At 38.2% G+C, this 18,862-nt stretch overlaps 1 long non-coding RNA gene across 1 annotated transcript in view; it reads left to right on the top strand.

Moving 5' to 3' along the window:
- The first annotated feature begins 244 nt into the window (after positions 1-244).
- The window catches only part of LOC113964963, a 31,766-nt gene continuing 13,148 nt past the window's right edge, over positions 245-18,862 (top strand). The window contains exon 1 of the long non-coding RNA XR_003533363.1: positions 245-310. This is a non-coding gene — a long non-coding RNA (uncharacterized LOC113964963). The remainder of the gene's footprint in view (positions 311-18,862) is intronic.

Here is an 18,862-nt window from a genome sequence, read left to right as displayed (position 1 = left end):
CCAGGGGAAGTTTAGGTTAGATATTAGAAAGAATTTCTTTACAGAGAGGGTAATCAGGCATTGGAATGGGCTGCCCAGGGAAGTGGTGGATCCTCCGTCCCTGGAGGTTTTTAGGATGAGACTGGATGTGGCACTCAGTGCCATGGTCTAGTAACCACGGTGGTAGTGGATCAATGGTTGGACTCGATGATCTCAAAGGTCCCATCCAATCCAGCTGATTCTATGATACTATGATTCTATGACCCAAGTGCTGGTGTCTGTGATCACCTATGGCAGATTCATTTGATGTGAATTTCCTCGTACTATTGCAGTAAGAAACTTTTCTACACTTCTTTTATGTTTCCTTTAATAGAAATATCTCTCAGGTAACAAAGTTGAACACATTTTACATCCAGCAGGAGTCCCTTTCATTTGGTCCCCATTTTCTTACAATTTTTTGTGGGCTGCGCAGCCATCCAGGAACAGAGTGGAAATGTTTCACTCTTGCTTTGAGACTAGGCAGCTACACTTAACATAAAGATCTGAAAAGCAGTAACAAAAATGAGCAGCCCCGTAAGGAATCAAAACTTAAGCCATTTCTGAGTAATACTGTTTTCTTAAGACTCCTCCCTTTCACAGACTATTTCTACAGCTGTTCACTTTTCACAGAATATTCTGAGTTGGAAGGGACCCACAAGAATCATCAGGCCCAACTCTTATGCGAAGGCCCATATGGGGATTAAACCCACAACCTTGGTGTTATTAGCACCATGCTGTAACCAACTGAGCTAATCTCAGGGTTATCACACAGGTTCTCTATGTTTTTCAGCTAACAGAGACACTGTGAGTCAGTACTGTAAGCCAAAAAATACTGCTTTAGCTGACAAAAGGTATCTCTTCATTTCACCCGCAAAAGAAATGAGCAGAAAGAAGCAATTGTTTTTCCCTTTGGTCAAACCAAAGCACCGAATGGAAGACTTTATGTTGACAAAGAAAGGTGACTAAAATGGGGAATGTCAGGAAGGTGTATTTTTGCTCTAGCTACTTTGTTGTGAATGATGAATAACACTACTAGAGTAAATGTCATCATTTAGTTTTAAAAAAAAGAAGCCAGTGTAAATAAAGGCAAGTCCTAATGATAATGATTTACATCAGAATCAGGTCTCAGTTATTTCAATACACTGTTAGTAGTATATCTTTAAATTTCAAATCGGTCCGGTGAAATGAATAATATTCTGTTCTCTTCTATGAGGATGCAGATACTGCTTCTGCTAGCTATCAAGACCTGAAGGAAACAAGTATTGGACTTTAAAGGTTGTTGGTTTGAAAAATTGCATAATGAATTTCTGAGTCTTCCAAGTGGAAGGTTTCTTATCTCCTCTACTGTTTATTTTTAAGTTTTTGCCAAATATGGATGGCTCTGGGTATAACTAATGACTTTTTACACTACAAACACGTGTTAAGGGTTACTCTATTGCATGTTAGAATATTTCTGTGGAAGTTTCCTGCCTATCTTTATCTATGAGGAAGTATTATGTAAGAAGTAAAATATCTAATTTTTTTAGTTTGAAGGATTTTAGTTTTGAGAGGTGCTTCTGCTGATTTACTCTTTGACATTGGTTACATTTTTTTAGAATTAAAAATATTTGTTTAAACATTATATCTATTACATATTATATATTTACCAAAAAAAAAGTCTTTAATTTTGCAAGATATATTCACTTCTCATGCTCAATACACCAAAATAGACCTCTCAATTTGCTTGTACACCCTTGCCTTAGACAGTTCATTGCTCAGGTAGAGTAAGGGACATACAACAGTATGGATGACATTATTCCTTAAATCCATATACAATACTTTCATCTATTGCTAGTTTATTAGTAGTACTGTGAATTTTTAAATAACCTATTTTTTCTTATAAACTTATTATGGCATTTCATTCATTCTACTATAGCACTGAGATACTCAGCTGAGTATTCTGAAATACTCCTAAGGCTGGTTCTTTTGCATCTTTTAGAACCTAAACATTTGGCTAGCACTTCCCACAGGCTCATTTTAAAAGATTTTTTGTGTGGGAAGCTTAAAAGATGTTTCATGTTTGCTGGGATTCTGTGGGATCTTAAAAATGATATTTATAAATGTGTGTTATACTGAAAGATGTTTATGATGTCAACACACTGAAACTCACACTCATAAAAAATGCCTCCTGCTTTTATTTTTTCTGCGAGGAAGAAAGAAGAAATCTGTACTTAGAGTACCTCTTTCTTTTCTTTATAAGAGAACAGGCAAAGAAAAGACTTAAATTATTCAATCTGAGCAGGAAGAGCATATAATCCTAAAAATGTAGATCATACTTTTCTCACCAATGACAGTGTCATTTTTTCTAGCCTATATGTAATTTATGATCATTGTTACTTGTGCCCAGGAGTGATATGCTATTTAAAAATAATGTGTGATTCCATTAAAACTAGCAGGTACCTTATAAAGACTTTCTCTGTTGAAAATGTGCAGGTGAGTTATTACAGTTTAAAATAGAAGAAGTAGAGCTCTGGTGGATTTTCCTCAGCATTGAGCAACCTGCAAACTAAAGTCAAATATTATTTTTATACCTGCCTATAGGATTCACAGAGACCAACTGCAACAGCTGTAATTGAAAGTCAAATAAAATACACTGCCCCACATGCTGCTGTATAAATATAACAAGCTCTATTTTTTAGCCAAATTGCTTTCTTCTTTTAGATGTTGCTGACTACAGCAAAATCATGAGTCTGCGTACTGTCCTTTTCCCTTTGCCAACAAGTCAGAGAAACTTTTTTGAAAAATACAAGAAAACTAACTTGCAGGCACTTTTGTCTCATTTTCCACTTAGCTAGTTCATTTGTTTAAAACTGACTCATTTGATAAACAGTGAACAATCACTTGGTATTGTTACAGATATGAATGTAAGTGTTATCTAATTTTCCAATTAGCAGGAAGAATTTAGACATTCTTGTGTCTTGCGTTTGTCTCACTCCTGGCATCACTGATACAAATTAATGTCCTTGTTCCCTTTACACTCTCTGGAATACAAAAAACAGTGTAAATCGATATCTATTTCATCTTCTGAAGGACAGGATCTGTTTCCACTTGAACAGCTGAAACGGTAACTTACACCAAGACTGGATTCTACATATGCGGAAACCCTAATTTCCAGTAACCTTAAAAAGAATTTAAGATCTTTTGCAACCTGGACTATCAGATCTGAATATAGCATCATATCCCTTGGCCACAAGAATTTAAAGCTTGATCTAGTGCTCCCTGCAGTCAGTGGAAAGATGCTAATTGTCTTCAGCTTACTTTGGACGACAACAGGATCTCATGGTCCAACTCTGCAAACCAAAACAAAGTAAAGCCTCCAGCAGCCCCTTTTCCTCCCTATGAAGGTTGGTCAAGCTTGGGAAGTAAGAGAGAAATGACAAATTGTCAAGACTGTGAAAATGAAATAAAAATAAAAAACCAGCTTCTTTTAACCTCTCAGTTAAATTTTGCAGCACAAAAGAAAGTTTGTTTTTATCACTGAAATATTGAAGTATTTTTATAAAGACTTCACCTGTCTGAAGGTGAAAAAACCCATGATTTTAAGTGAGCAGTTCAAAAATTTTTCAGCAAAAATCAGAAGGATGGCAGAGCTTGATCTGTTCAGTATGTCGATAAGGGTTGTCATAAATGGGAGCAGCTTCTTAGCTCCTGTTAATGCCTGATAAGGATAGTCTCATCACCTGCTAGCAGTAACCTGAGTTTTCACAAGCTGTGTTTGTTCACTTTGTGACTCTGCAAGGATGCCACTACCTTTGGAAATATGGGTTGACATTGAGAATGTTTCTGTAATTGTGTTTTCAAATCTTTCTATTAGTGACTCTACCTGCATCCTGCTGAGAAAGACTCAGTCATCTGCTACAAAAATAGCGAAGTCATTACTGGATACCAGTGTCTCTGTGCAGGAAACCACATAGGTTAATCATGAGCAGAGACTTCTCTGTTTTGAATGAGAAACCCATAACAGTTCCTCTTATGTGAGCAGAGCAAGTCATCAGAGGTCAGCGCTTCAGCTTGTCTGTCATGAGACACACAGGGATGTTTTCCCTCCTTGTAACAGCAAGAAGCCTTAGATTCAACTAAGATTGAGAGGGGAGCCTCAGCTTCAGTACCACTTCCTAAGGACTGTGGTTTTTACTTTGTTTAATAGGGAAAACTTATGTGATCCTATTCTATCTCTGCTTGTCTGCCTTGCCTCCCAAATAACTTACCTCCCCAAAAAACACTGGCCAGTGATCCAAACTGGTAGAAGTTTTCTGGTTCCTAACACAATCTGCTTTTTATGAGTGCCAAGCAAAAAAAAAAAAAAAAAAGGGAGCTAAGGCAGCCTGTTCAGGGCCTCCACTGATGAAAGTGGAGGTTTAACCTTGATTAGACATCAGAGGATCCACATAGAGTAAGCCATTATTAATATTGTCAAGAAGTGAAAAGCTTCATTCATAGATCTTGCCTGCTTAGACATCAAAGTCAACCAACCTCAAAAGAAATCTGCGGGGAACCAGGCATCCTTAGTTCTCATATTGATCATATTACTCGTTCTGAAAGTTTCATCTGAGCTCTGGCAGTGCCTGACCTTGCAGAGGGAACATAATGTACAAACAAGGTGAAAGCCTGTACTTGCTTTTTTTCTAAGAGTTAACACCAGGTGAATAATTGATAGCAAATCATATATTTGGTAAAACATCTTGTTTTCTGCAAATAACTTCCCCAGAAAAATTACATTTGATAAAATGATATTGTTTTCTAATAAAAGTCCCAAAATCTCCAATCAATTATTTGTGTGTGTCGTTTGCAAAACATTCAGTGTCTGCTACTGTAAATCAGAATAAAAGCTTTTCAGTTGGGCACAAGGTATAAATTTGTTCTTTATAGAAACAAATACAATATGATCATGGACCAAACCAAAAGAAACTTTGAAATTCAAAACTAATCTTCTAGGCAATTTCTAGGCCATATATGTCCAAACCTAGATGATACCACCTTTCCCTTCAAGACACAGTCTGTCTCAGAAGGCATCTGTTAAATAAGGCATTTATTTTGTTTGTGGAATTACTATGACTGTCACTGGCAATTTTTGCAAAGAGAACAGAACAGAACATGCAATGAAATTATCCATTGTGATTCTTAAACTTCATCAGATAATTAAAAAATGGCATTGTACTTTCATAAAGTTTGAGATAGGGTTTTCTATCAACAGTTTTTAGGGACAAATATTTTCAGAAAACAACCTGGATGAAGGACAAAAGGCAGACCAGAGAAGAACCATGGGAAATGTGCACTTCTTTTTTTTCAAATTGTACCTGGAGTTTTGGTCCTAAATGCAAATCTGAAAACTATTGATAGCATGGAAAAATAATTACAAAATAGATTGAAAATACTTTTGTATTTAGAAGACTTTTATACATGTTAAATTTTATGAAATATCTAGAGGTAATCTTCACATTGTTTTAAAATACTGACTTCAATAAAAGGTTAAATAAAATTATCCGCAGTAAAAATTATTTTCTTTTAAATTAATCAAAAGAAAGTAAGTAGGGGAAATGACAAAGTCAGCAGATGAGGAGAAAAGGCTAGGTAAGAAGTAATCAAATCTTTGCTGCATTCTTTCTCAAATATTGTCCATGCTAAATTGAAGAAGTAAAGTATTTTTCATCTTTTTTGTTGTGGCCTACCACATTTTGATAGGCAATATTTAATTTTGCAACTATATGTGTCATTTTTCAATTCCACTTTGCAACTATGCTTCCAAGTAATTTAAGAAGGATTAATTCTACATTAGCATTGAATTTTCTCCCTTTTACCCTTCCAATTCTCTCCCCATCCCACCCAAGGGTTAGTAAGTGAGTGGCTGTGTGGCCCTTGGTTGCCACATGGGGTTAAACCACAACACCGTCTTTTTCAATCTAATCTGGAATGTTTGAAGAAGAGATCAGGAGTTGTATGATAAAAGACAATCTAGTCATTGGAATTTATTCAGAAAATGCACATAATTTCCCAAAACTGTAAGGAAAGTGGGAAGTAGAGAACCACAGTGAGCCCTCCGAGCTCCCTCAGGCAGGTTGCGAAGGCTGACTGCAGTGTTCCCCAATCCCATGGGGCACCTGCACTCACAGGGAGCCAATGGCAAACACAGCACCAAGGGGCTGGAGCCACAGTAGAGCATGGTGGGACAGTGAACTATTGAAGGTTTCTCCCCTTCAGGAGACAGCTGCTCCAGCCAGGAATCTTTTGACCAGCAGATTTGTGTTTAGATGCTGGTCAGGCAATGACTCATTGTTTTTAGAGGACACTGACCTTTCTCACATAGAGCTCTGGGCAGGTGCCTCCTGCTCCAGACCAAACAGCCGCACAGCCTGCATTTGCCTTTAAGTCACTAAAAAAGGAAGAAAATTTATAGAAGCACAAGGCTGTGACCTTATCCATTTTTACTTTTATGAGGAACCTAACTTGGTATTTACAAGATGGTAATTATATTATTTTAATGTTGATGGCAACTGTTTACAAGAATGTAGCTATTTGATTAAATATAAACTGTGAGATTAAATAGCCTGTTTACTGTAACCCAGCTAAATGCCTAATTAAATAGCAAGAGAATGTTCATTGGATATTATGTTTTAACAAATATGAGAGCGTTATATATTAATACTTTAAAATACACTATTGACATTGTGCCTCATTAGTTAAACAGTCCCTCTGTTAATATCATTTAACAAATATGTGAACATTATATATTAGTACTGTAAAATACACTATTGACATTGTACCTCATTAGTTAAATAGTCCTCCTGTTAAAAGCACATGAAAAGTACTTGCACTGTCAACAGTCCTGGTTCCTAATTTATAGTACCTCAGTAGTGGCTTATTTTACCCTGTTTACAGATCCCCAGACATCTACTCAAGACCCAACAAAATATAACATTCAATTCCCAGCTGTCTAACTTTGTGGAAATAAAATGCACAATCATTCACTTTATAGTTTTTTGAAGCTACGGTCCAAGATACAAAAGCTCACCTTGAAGTTTTCTGAAAATTTCCTGTGAGAATAACTATGAGATTCCAGAATCTAACTGAAGTCTAATAAAAGCACTTTTTTATGACAGACATTTTTCTAAAACAAGTTCTGCCTTACTAGTAGAGGTTTTGTAGCTAATGACATTTCTTCATTGAAAGACCTTTTAAAAGATTTTTTTTCTTAGTTCCATAATATTACTGGAAAGAAAAGGGGAAAGTTCTTGTTGCTTTGATTTTTAATTAACATGCATTGGCATCAGTTAGGCAATTTCTACAACTATATATTTAATAGGTTGTGCTAAATAATAAATGAGAGTAAATGAGAATAAATGAGAGCCACAGATATGGTGTATACCTTCCTCTCTGTATCATCACACTTTTAAACTATATTTGAAATCTCAAAAAAATTCTTCTCTTCCTTAATACCTGCCTAATATATGTTATTAAACCTTCAGAGTTTTTTGTTAAAGATGCAGTGAAAAGAGAAGGTAGTAGTTACAAATGTGAAATATAAGGCTTTTGAGAATTTCAGTATTATCTTTCTCCTTCCCTTTAATGATAAGGTGTTTTTAGGAGATAGGATTTCCTTTTCTGTCCTGTGACAGGTCTCCAAAATGATGATTCTTGCACAGAGCATTTTCATATGATTGACACCATTTCGCAGAATTTCTTTTTCAGCAGAAAAGCAGAGAAGCTGTTTCTTGGACAGTGGTGGTTTCATACAAAGCTATTTGTATGACGCTTCCTGACCTTCTCTGGTTGATGGTTTTCTGAAGAACTGTGATACTAAGGTTTTACATCTTCTCATGTCCACCATACTTTTACTCCTGACATTCAGTTTACAATCAGGACATTTACTCTTGTGAACCAGTTATGGATAATTTAATGACGCTGAGTATTTATATCTGGCAAAGTGTTAGCCTGTGTACTGTATAAGGTACTGTAGTTCTTTTGCTTCTGTAAATGTTCCATATTTAAATCCAGAGAGGTGTTATTGAAAACATCATCACTAAGGCATTTCTATCTTGTTTACATTTGAACAAATCCTATCTCTTCAGATCTTTTCAAGCTCAGTAAATCCTAATACCAGCAGGGAAAATTCCACTTCTGACTTCTTTTTCACATTCCCCTTCTTTCTTAACACTATGCTGAAGCAATTCATTCCTCTGGTTTTGTCACTTGTGGTCTTAATTTCTTAGTATCAAAATTTCCTTCTGTTTTATCTTGTCTACCTCAACAGCCAAGCTGTGTAAATATTGTTGACATTCCCGCTCATTTCAGTGTGGTTAAATTATCAGTTTAGCTTTGCCTAACAGTCAGAAGTTACAGACCTTTCCACCTGCCACTAAGGCTATGCTTAACAAACACTGTATTTCAGATAATACAGTGCTGTTACCTCAACACCAGGTAATTGCCCTGATATTCCTCTTTTATCTCCATTCTTTGTGGGAACCAATCATCCAGTTAATCGCAAATTCAGTCTTGTCATCAATTTTCAATCTTCTTTCCCTAGAGGATATACCTGTTGTACAGAGCAATGCTGAGTTCTGTCTTATCTTCCATCAGAAAAAAAAAAAACAAACCAAAAAAGAAAACAAAACAAAAAACCAGTCAATCAAAAAAAACCAAAACCAACCCTAATAATTTAATCTATTTGTGAGCAATATACCCTATCTGGTGAGTAGTGTAAATTAATGATGTAGTAGTTTTTGCATTGTTAAAAGTTGCCCAGTGTCTTAGGTCACAATAATTTATGACATGAACAACTCACCAATCCCTCCAAGGAAAGTCATGAGGAAAGAGTGGGGTCGATGAATTTTTCTTCATAACCATAAAGACGATGAGCCAGAAATCCTTGGGTGGGGAGGGAGATTCCTACACTAATTTCATAAGCTAACTTTCTTGACAAATGACAGGACCTGGGCATGTATCAGGATCCCACACTTATCATGTAGCAGAAGAAACTACGGGGTGGCCCTTTGTTTACTCCACAGAGGCAAGGTTTTTTTCTTGTTGTACCCTGCTGAAGAGTCCTGTATAGTCTTGAGTCTATACTTGAAATTTGGCCTTAATATCCATGTTTACCCAATGCTATACTAAAAATAAAGCTTAATTGGGATGATATATTTACTCAGTACCTACTCATTTTTCCTGTCTAAGAAAGAAATCAGCCACTTACTAAATCCATGACTACAGAGCTGCTCAAAATTACTTCTTATCAGAGGAGGGCCTACACATTAAGCAGTACAGCCATATGTTCAATGAACATTAGTTCTTATTTGCCTGGTCAAGTCAAACACAGTAAGCTCCAGAGGAGTCTGCTGCCCTAGGCAAACTGCCCAGCCCAACCAGTCTGTTACTGAATGCCCAGTCAACCTTGCCAGCTTGTGAAAACCGTACCTGTGCAATTTTGTTCCCCCTAGAAGTTGGTTGTCCCAAGCAGCCACCTGTTCTTGCTCTTAGGAGAGTGTTTTCTCAAAGTATGTTGGAAATCTGTGTTTGGAGGGAAAAAAAGCATCTTCTCAGGGTTCATTTACTATTTTGCAAATGGGAAATACAACAAAAAAAGACCAGCAAGCAATCACTGTATAACTTGTTTGTCCCAATAAATGTTTCCAGATAAAATTACACAGCAGTTTCTCAAAATGTCAATGCAGATGCTCATCAACACTAATTATGTGACAGACTGTGGAAAGGATTAGTCCTATGAAACACATCATGCTGGGAAACCAAAGGACCACAAAGAACAGTAATTTTTATCTAACCACAGAAATTTACATGGACTAATCAGTCTTGTTTCAAAAAGTCAAAACACATCAACAGCCACAGCAACCGTGAAAATTAACTTTTATGTTAAGTTAAAGAAGGACTTTCTGCACAGTCCACAATATTTTTAATTAATTCTTGTTTTCCTTCAGTTATATAAACTGGTTTTATCATCCTGATGTTGCCATTTAAATTACATTTCTTTTTCATTTAGAGTTCTTTCAGTGCTACAATTGACAGTAGTTAGTGCTACTTGCCAGACTTCTGCATCCAACCTAATTAGACACTGTTGTCCTACAAATTATTTTTAGATATGTTTCAAGCACTCTAATTATGCTCAGTGCACTGCATTGCAAGTAAAACAATTGTTGCTTTAGTGTCTAGGTTACTGTCCATGGATAAAATCATCTACACTGAGGGTGTTGAACTGCAGTTACAAAAGAGTAACTGCACAATAAACTCTCTGAAGCTGAAATGGAGCAATTGAACCCTTTTTTTGAAAAACGGGCTGTTACTGTTTAGCAAGAGAAAGAATTCAAACAAATATGTGGCAACTATCCAAATGACTGGCTAAGTACGTCCGGACATTTTCTTACGTGAACCTTGTTCTAAGTATTTTCAAGAGAAATGCCAAATCACACCACTGCTCCACAAAAGCTTATAAAGGTGGTGTCACCTCTCTCTGTCTTTCCTCTATCTGCTTTGGAAAGGAGCAACATCATTTTAAAATCAAAACTGCTGAAAAAGAGGTTCTGGATGTCCATCATTTGAAGCGTTCAAGGTCAGGTTGGACAGACATTTGAGCAACCTGTTCTAGTTGAAGATGTCCCTGCCCATAGCAGGAGGCTGGACTAGATGATCATAGAATCATAGAATCATAGAATCATAGAATCATAGAATAGCTTGGATCTTTAAAGATCATCTAGTTCCAACTCCCCTGCAGTGGGCAGGGACACCTTTCACTAGACCAGGTTGCTCAGAGCTCTATCCAACCTGGCCTTGAACACTTCCAGGGATGGGGCATCCACAGCTTCTCTGGGCAACCTGTGCCAGTGCCTCACCACCCTCACAGTAAAGAATTTCTTCCGAATACCTAATCTAAACCTACTCTCAGTTTGAAGCCATTCCCCTGTGTCCTGTCACTACGTGCCCTTCTAAATGCCCTTCTCCATCTTTCTTGTAGGCTCCCCTCAGGTACTAGAGGGCTGCAATTAGGTCACCCCAAAGCCTTCGCTAAACAATTCTATGATTTTATCAAATTTAAGCCTCACCATTGTTTCTCCATTTATTAAAATGTTACCCATAAATCAGTCAATATCTCTAGTTCCATCCCCCTGTATGTTTCTCAAACTTTTCTGACTGTTATACTGTTATACTGTTTCACTGTTATACTAGTGAACAGTTGCATTTTTATCCCATCTCCCACGCTTCTTGTCTTGAATGGATAATAAAAAAATTTCAGACACTTCAGATGAAACTTGGTGACAAAGTAGATGATACTAGCTATTTTAATTCTCTTTAGTCTCTCTGGGTGGGATTTGTCTAATCTCTCCATCTAAAGACTAGCTGTCTGGAGTCAATCTAGTCACCTTTTTTATAGCCAGCTAAAAGAAACAGGCACTTTCAGGGTAGCCTTTATCTGACCTATTTTAAGTATCTATTTAAGGATGAAGTGTCCCATGCCTCAGAAGTGTCTATTTCTTGCTTAGGTAAATCCTACCTTCTGCATCTAATCAAGTTCTTACTGCCACCAATGACCTTGTTTTTCTAATGTTTCTAACATTTATTTCCAAAGTAACAGGACTAGGAGTTCAGGAACAGGTTGTTCAAATTTGTTCGAAGTAAATCTATGCAAAAGATCTTCAAAACTAGACCTGGGTCTAGCAGGTTGATCTTTACCTCCTGTGAGATCTTCTGAGGTTTTGGAAATTTTTTCTCTAACTAAATTGAACAAGAAGTGGAAATGTTGACATTTTACAAGACTCAACTATATTGAAAGAACAATAAAGCTCAGCTGCAGAAAAGTCTGTCTTAATATATCTAAAAAATTCTTTTTCTTTTTCCCTTTACTAAAAAAGATCTTCAAATCTTCGAGAAAGATAAAATTTGGGAATGTATTGAAATTTTTATTTCAAAAGTTGAAAGGGTGTCTTTCAACTCTGTCAGTATAACATCAGAAGGCTTCAAAGCCCAATCCTCTCTCCTACTGAGTTTTGCTTTTGACAGTTTTGCTTTCCTGACTTCAGTTTCACATGAAAATTCTTGAGGGACTGCAGGTAAAGCAAATTTAAATTTCAAGAAAAAAATCCTAACAGAGATCAAGGGAGGTCAGGTCCACATTTCATATTAGTGCTAGCATACCCTTATTAATTTCATACTCATTTTCAATTACTGTAGTAAAACTGAGCAATTCAGCTTGGTTAGCAGTTACCACAGATGTTTCCAGATTGAGGTGTTGTGAGCTTGGTTCAAAGCCAAAGCTCACTTCAAAGGCATGCTGGAGTAAAACCCTCTGTCTTTCCAAGGCCAACACCTGTTCCAGGCAGCTTTCAAAACTTAACATGATTGCCTAAAAAACCATGCTGCTCAGAGGTGCCTAAGTGTACAGGAACATTGCCTTTTGGTGTCATGATGGCTGGACACCTGCAGTCATTACACATACTTGGATACTAGTGTGTCTAGGAAAAACCTAGGTAACAGATAACATGATCATCTTGTTGCAGTATTCAGCACTATTGAGACTTACTCTGATTTTATTCTGCACTATCTAACATGATGTTTTAGAAATATAAAAGTAATTACTTCTCTCTTCAGTTTGGCAAGAGTTAAATTTTTCAATAATTTCAACAGTACTAACCTAGCCATCTCAGATTTCTTTCTGGAGAAATAGCTGGCCCTGAGGACAAACTCTGCTAAATTTAGTTCATACTAGATTATCAAGGATCAAACTGAGGGACTAGCGGTCCAATCTCTTCTATTATTCTAGAACTCAGAGCTCTTAAATTATGATGTAAAGGATTCACTACTAGGAAATTAGGTTATCTGTTTCCCACCATATCAGTGTTCTGTTCACTGTGTTTAAATGCAAGAGTATATCTTCAGTGGTTCAAAAAAATCCCATGTGGCCGATTTTGGTAAATGCTTTTGGTCAATCTGTCCAATAATTTTTCATAGTTGAATTAATTTCCTGAACCTATCTACCACAGGGTGGCCTTGAGTTTCTGGAAGTGTCTTTCTATTTCAAACCAAAAATTCCTTCCTGAATCAAAGTATATTTAGGCTAAAGTTTCTCCTTTTTTTCTTGGCCAAAAAATGGGTTTAGAAATATTAGTCAATGTCATTTGTCTGATTGCGATAGACAAGTAAAAGAAAACAAAAATCAAAAGTCTTTTTCAAGTTTTAAGAACTTTTGGATGCTATATTTATACTTTGGTAATTAAAAGCTAGCATCCTGTAGCTGGTTGCAGTTGGCTTCCTTCCAAACCCCACAGACTACAGCGAAAACCTCCCAGAAGAAAAGAACAAAAAATGGAATAGCAAAAGCTATATAAAAAAAATATATATATTTAACATAGATCACAGATATATACAATTAAGATACTATGTACATATAAACACATAAACCCCAACGGCTCCCAAAAAGCAGAAAAGGAGAAGGGAAAAGGGAAAAAGGGACAAAAAGGGACAAAACAAAACAGATCTGCACAATCAAAAAACCCGGGAACTAGCAAAATAAAGAACTAGCAAAATGAAATCTCACCACTTCCATTGAGAAAAGCAGGATGGCCAGACCCAGCCAGCGCTCTCTACCTCCCACGTGGCAGACAACAGCAGTAGCCACAGACCTCAATTCCAGATGAGCAAGACCAACGCAGGGACCTCCTGTTCCCGAACCTCACCGGAAGAGAAGAGAGCGAAGGCTCCTCTTCCTTTCTTATTTTTACCTCTGTTTACGTAAAGGATAGCCGGGAATACTGGGAACATAGGGTACTTCCCCGGTTACAAGCTTGTCTCCAGGAAGGCCTAGGCTGAAACTATCACACATCCGCACATGCATGTACACAACTCTCTTCAAACATGGACCTAATCTTGTTACATTTGCTTGGAATTCTCTATTAAAAGGAAGAATAGAAGTGTAAGCGCCAAAATACTAACAGCTTTGGTCTACATACACAACAGTCTGAAAAATAGTATTAGTGTTCTTTACACTGCAGTAGAAGCAGCTATTGCCTTCTTGTATTAATATTACCTACCACAGGTGTTTCGCACCAGGAGGTGCTGGTCTCTTTTGATACCATTAAGAAGGGCACTAAGATTCTGTAAGGCATGATTCACAATGCTGTTATTTATTAGAGCTAGCACCATAAGAAGTGAATCTATAGATTATAGATAATCTATATCATTTTAGATGGGGACCCACCTGGGGACCCCAGGTGATGTAGCATCTAGAAGCACTCTAACTCCTGTGTGGCACACCACGCAGACCCTGCCCACAGCAGAGATTTTTTCTCCCCGTCATTCAAGCTATTTGCAGGATTTTCTTAAAAGTAAACAACTCTATCTTTTCTACAGCCGAACGCTGTTCAGCTGAGAACTTCTTGCTAACTTTTAGATCAAGGTAAGGTCAAGCAGGTGGCACAATTGCAGGTAGGAGGTGGGAGCTGCCTTCAGGATGCTCTGTCACCATAAGCTGGTTGAGTTCATTCCACAGCCCAGGGATTTGGCAGCTCAGCACAGGGCTGAAAGCCATGCTGTATGTGGGTGTGAAGATTAACTGCTGTGTGCATCTCTAACTTTTCCATGTGTAATAGTCTTCTGATCAGGGTCACTAATATGGGGCAATATAAAGCCTTGTTTTGTCACCTGTAGTTTTTTCAAGTGTTTCTCTGTTTCAAAGGACAGTGAGATGACAGAAGAAATTCACAGTCTTTTAAGCTAATACGTAACTGTGGTGGGTTGACCTTAGCTGGATGCCAGGTGCCCACCCAGCCACTCTATCGCTCCCCTTCCCAGCCAGATAGGGGAGCGAGTAAGGTGGAAAACAGCTTGTGGGTTGGGATAAGGCAAAGCAAAGTGAAAGATAACACAGTTTAGTCTCTACTTCCCATGAGCAGCAATCATCGACCACTTCCGAGAAGCAGGGCTTCAGCACACATAACAGTTTCTCAGCAGGCAGCCATTGGAGGCAATGAATGCCTGCCTTCCTGCTCCTTTCCTTCGCTTTTATATCTGAGCTGACATCATATGGTATGGAATGTCCCTTTGGTTAGTTTGGGTCAACTGGCCTACTTGGGTCCCCTCCCAGGATCTTGCCCTTGATTGAGGAAGGAATGTTACAGTGCTGATGCTGTGCTCAGCAGTAGCCAAAACACCAGTGTGTTATCAACACCCTTCTAGCTGCCAATGTAAAGCACAGTACTGTGAGGGCTCCTGTGGACAAATGAACTCCAGCTCAGTCAGACCCAATACAATAACACAGTTGGGATGAATCATCCTGAGGAGATATCTCCCATGAAGAGGACTGAGACAGCCCACTTATGTTAAACACTCAGTGTCTAGACAGAGTGAGATTGGCATGATCAATGTCATGTCACGTGTCAAACACTTGAATGAAAATTAGAGTCAAGCTGTGAAGAAACCTGTAGGAATTTTGATTTAGTAGTGGAATGGTAGTGCTGCAATAACTGTGTTTGCTCTGCCCAAAATCTTGCATGTTTTGAGTGACAGACAAACTCTACTGATCGCATACTAATTGTGACTTCATACAAGCTTGCAGCTTGTTTAAACAAGTCTGTGTGTGTTAAAACAGAGAAAATATAGGCTAGAAATAAAGAACCAGAGTGCCTTCTGGTAAGCAAAGACAGAGGACAAAGGGCCCAGCACAACTTGGAGGTAATTTGTCCCTAACACAGGTAACAACATAGGTGGGAAAGGTACCTCTTCCATACTTCAAAAGGGTTAGTTCACACATCCAGGCATATTGACTAAAAGGTATAGTTCAGTAATCTTTAGCCATTTAGAGATTCTTTAGATTTTTTTTTTTCTAACCTGAAGTGGCTGCAGAGATGAAGGAGTTGGGAAGTGAGGAGCTGAGCAATAAGTATTCCAAGTTTAAAGCCAAGCCATATTCAGGCATATTCCATAGATTCGTATGCACACACAATCACAAACAAACAAAAAAAACCAAACAAAAAAAACCTACCAAAAATCCAACAAATCCTTTGCCAATAAGGCCTAACCCTATCGAATATCCAAAGGCTTTCCAGGATTTTTGATAAATTATTGAATGTATCTCTTTCTTTTAAATGAACAGCTTCTAATTAGCACTATTAAAGGGAAGGAAACACTGGAAACACTAAAATATCCTTACTTAAATTATTTTACAATTTTTCAAGCGGTGTGAAAGATAGCCCTTTTTAGCAGACATTTATTGCTTTAGAAAAAATAAGAAGAAACACTGACAAATTTATATTTTTGAAAGCAAATATATGTTTAAGAAAAAGAAGATATAATTGGTTGCATTAGTAGGGACTTTTTCAGTTATTGGTAACAATGAAGTACATTGCAAATTGAAAAGAAACTCTTACATTGTGTGTTTCCTTGAATTGTTGCAATACTCTGGAAAAGAAAATTATGTCTATAGAAGGTCTTCAGTTGTATATTATTTTATTATAAAAAGATGGGAAATAAAAATATATAGATAATGACATATTTAGCCTTTTTATTTTCACAGTTCAATCAGTTGTTTCTCCTAGAGGAATAAGACTGTGTAACTTATTCACACTACACATTTATGCCAAACTAACCAAATTTGTTAATGAAGTGGTAAAGATTCTGCTATTTTAGCGTGGTTGGATCACATTGCAGTGGAAGTGAGATCACATGTTTAAGAAACTCAATCTTCTCTAGGATTGAGATTGACATGCAAAACTAGATGACATTGCTTTCAAATGAATCATAAGAAGAAAAGAAAGAAGAGAAAGATCTTCTAAAGCATGTCATAAAACAGTCTTTGACAGTCAGCTGATAAACAGAGCTGAAGAAAAGTTAAAACTAGGACAAAAGATAAAATGTCTAAGTAGTTCACAAGAATACTGATGCAAAACAGTATACTGAGAAATCACTAATACTAGAGGGAAACAGCATATGATGACAGAAACCATTAGAAAAACCCTTAGGCATACAAAACATTTTCTGAAAAAGGAAATTAAATTTGCAAGTTATTGACTCTCAAGCTTAAAACAACTTGGGAACTATCTCTTATTTTATATACAAAACCAACTGGTAAGGGTTATTTACAATATGCCGCTTTTGTAGATTTTTATGAAGAAAATTCTATACATCATTCCTCTAAGAAATAAGAAGAAAATTCTAGAAATAGCAAACTTGCTAAATCAATTTGAAACTTGTAAAGGAGTAACACAAAAAGAAGGTCTACTGAGTAAGACTAAATATTCCTCTAGCCCAGTTTCTTGTCCCTGGCAATGACTAATGGTGAATGCCTAGGAAAGAGAAAAAAAGAGGACAAACAAACAGTGATATCTCTTGTACATATTCTTCTCACATCCGAAAGTAATGGATTGGAGATTTCCTGAGCCAAAGGTTTGACATATTTTATTGTTGTTTTTATTTAATAGTCCTGTGTAACTTCTTCTGCTGTGCATTTGTCTTACTTTTTTTTTACTCGGTGTAAACCTCTGCAAGTTGTGTTCCACTCTCTCTTGAACAGAGGGATTTCACGGCTTTGCCATTGCTGTGTGAACAAGCATTTCTATCTATCTTGAAATATTCACCTTCTGATTTCATTTTGTTTTTCTTCAAAAGCACAACAAATATTTTTTCTCTATTTATCTCATCTTCGACACTTATGATTTTATAGAACTATACTGTATTTTTCCTTGGCTGACCTTTTTCCAAGCTGCAGAGTCTTTGTCTGTATTGTTTCCTCTATAGAAGCTTCTCAGGTTGTAACAGAGCAAAGCAAATATATCCAGAACATGCCAAACCTGGGCAGTAGCCGCAGGAGAGCCAAAACGAAAGAAATAAATAGACAAACAAACAAACAAACCGACCAACCGTTCTGGCCCCCGTACCTGTCCAAGGCTGAGGTACCTTACAAGGCCCCAGCCTGGCCGGGACCCCCATCAATCAAAAGAACCCTCTGTCCACCCAGACCTTATCCTTCCCCCACTGTGTTACCACAAATTCCAGGTGCACTGCTCACATGTGATGTGATGTTTCATACGGGACAGCCCTGCTCTCCCACCCGCCAGTCGAAGGACCCCCATGGCCAGCTCAACACCCATCCCTCTGCTCCGTCCCCCTCCCCCTCTCCCTCCCCCCCCAAACCTGGAACGGCAAACCTCTGTGTGCTCCGAAGCTGTGCTCTCATCTTCCACGGGGGTGCAGTGCTCGCTGGCAAGGCTCCTGCTTTCTCTCCTTTCTCCTGCCGCGGCCTTGCCTGGGGTCCAAAACCACGCGCGCTCCGTGCGCGCGGCGCGAAGCCCCCGGGCCGGCGCGGCGTCCTGCACAGCGCCTGCAGCAGCCCCCCAAATCGTTCTAACAGGAACGTAGCCTATGTACCCCTGTGTGGTTGCGAGCTATGCTGGCGAGGGTTCATGCCTTCGGTAGGGTCGCCCATGCCAGACAGGTCAAAACCATAGGACCAGATAAACTACATCCCTGGGCAGGATGAGCTCATTAGCCTTCTGGCAGTCATCCTAGGAGAAGGACAACTCTCATCCCAAACCCGGGCAGATGGAGCTCGCTTAGCCCTGGAAGGCCATCCATCTCAGAGAAGGTCACTCTAATCAAACCTACGTCCTGAGGACCTCGCTGCCACCGTCCAAGCTTGCTCGGCCCTGGCAGATGAACCTCAGGATTAAAGGGTGGGTTCAGTTCCGCGCATACTGCATCTCACCTAAAAAATCCATTGCGCAGGCTTGAAGGCTTTACCCACATGCAAAAAGTCCTGTAGCGACGGGCGAGGGTCGAAACGGTAGGTGAAAGATGCACTGGGAGCCGCAGACTC

This window comes from Neopelma chrysocephalum, unplaced genomic scaffold (genome assembly GCF_003984885.1).
Source record: "Neopelma chrysocephalum unplaced genomic scaffold, ASM398488v2 Primary Assembly neopelma1_43, whole genome shotgun sequence".
NCBI lineage: Eukaryota > Metazoa > Chordata > Aves > Passeriformes > Pipridae > Neopelma > Neopelma chrysocephalum.
The sequence above is the reverse complement of the archived record's forward strand: the minus strand, read 5'-3'. Positions and strand labels throughout refer to the sequence as shown.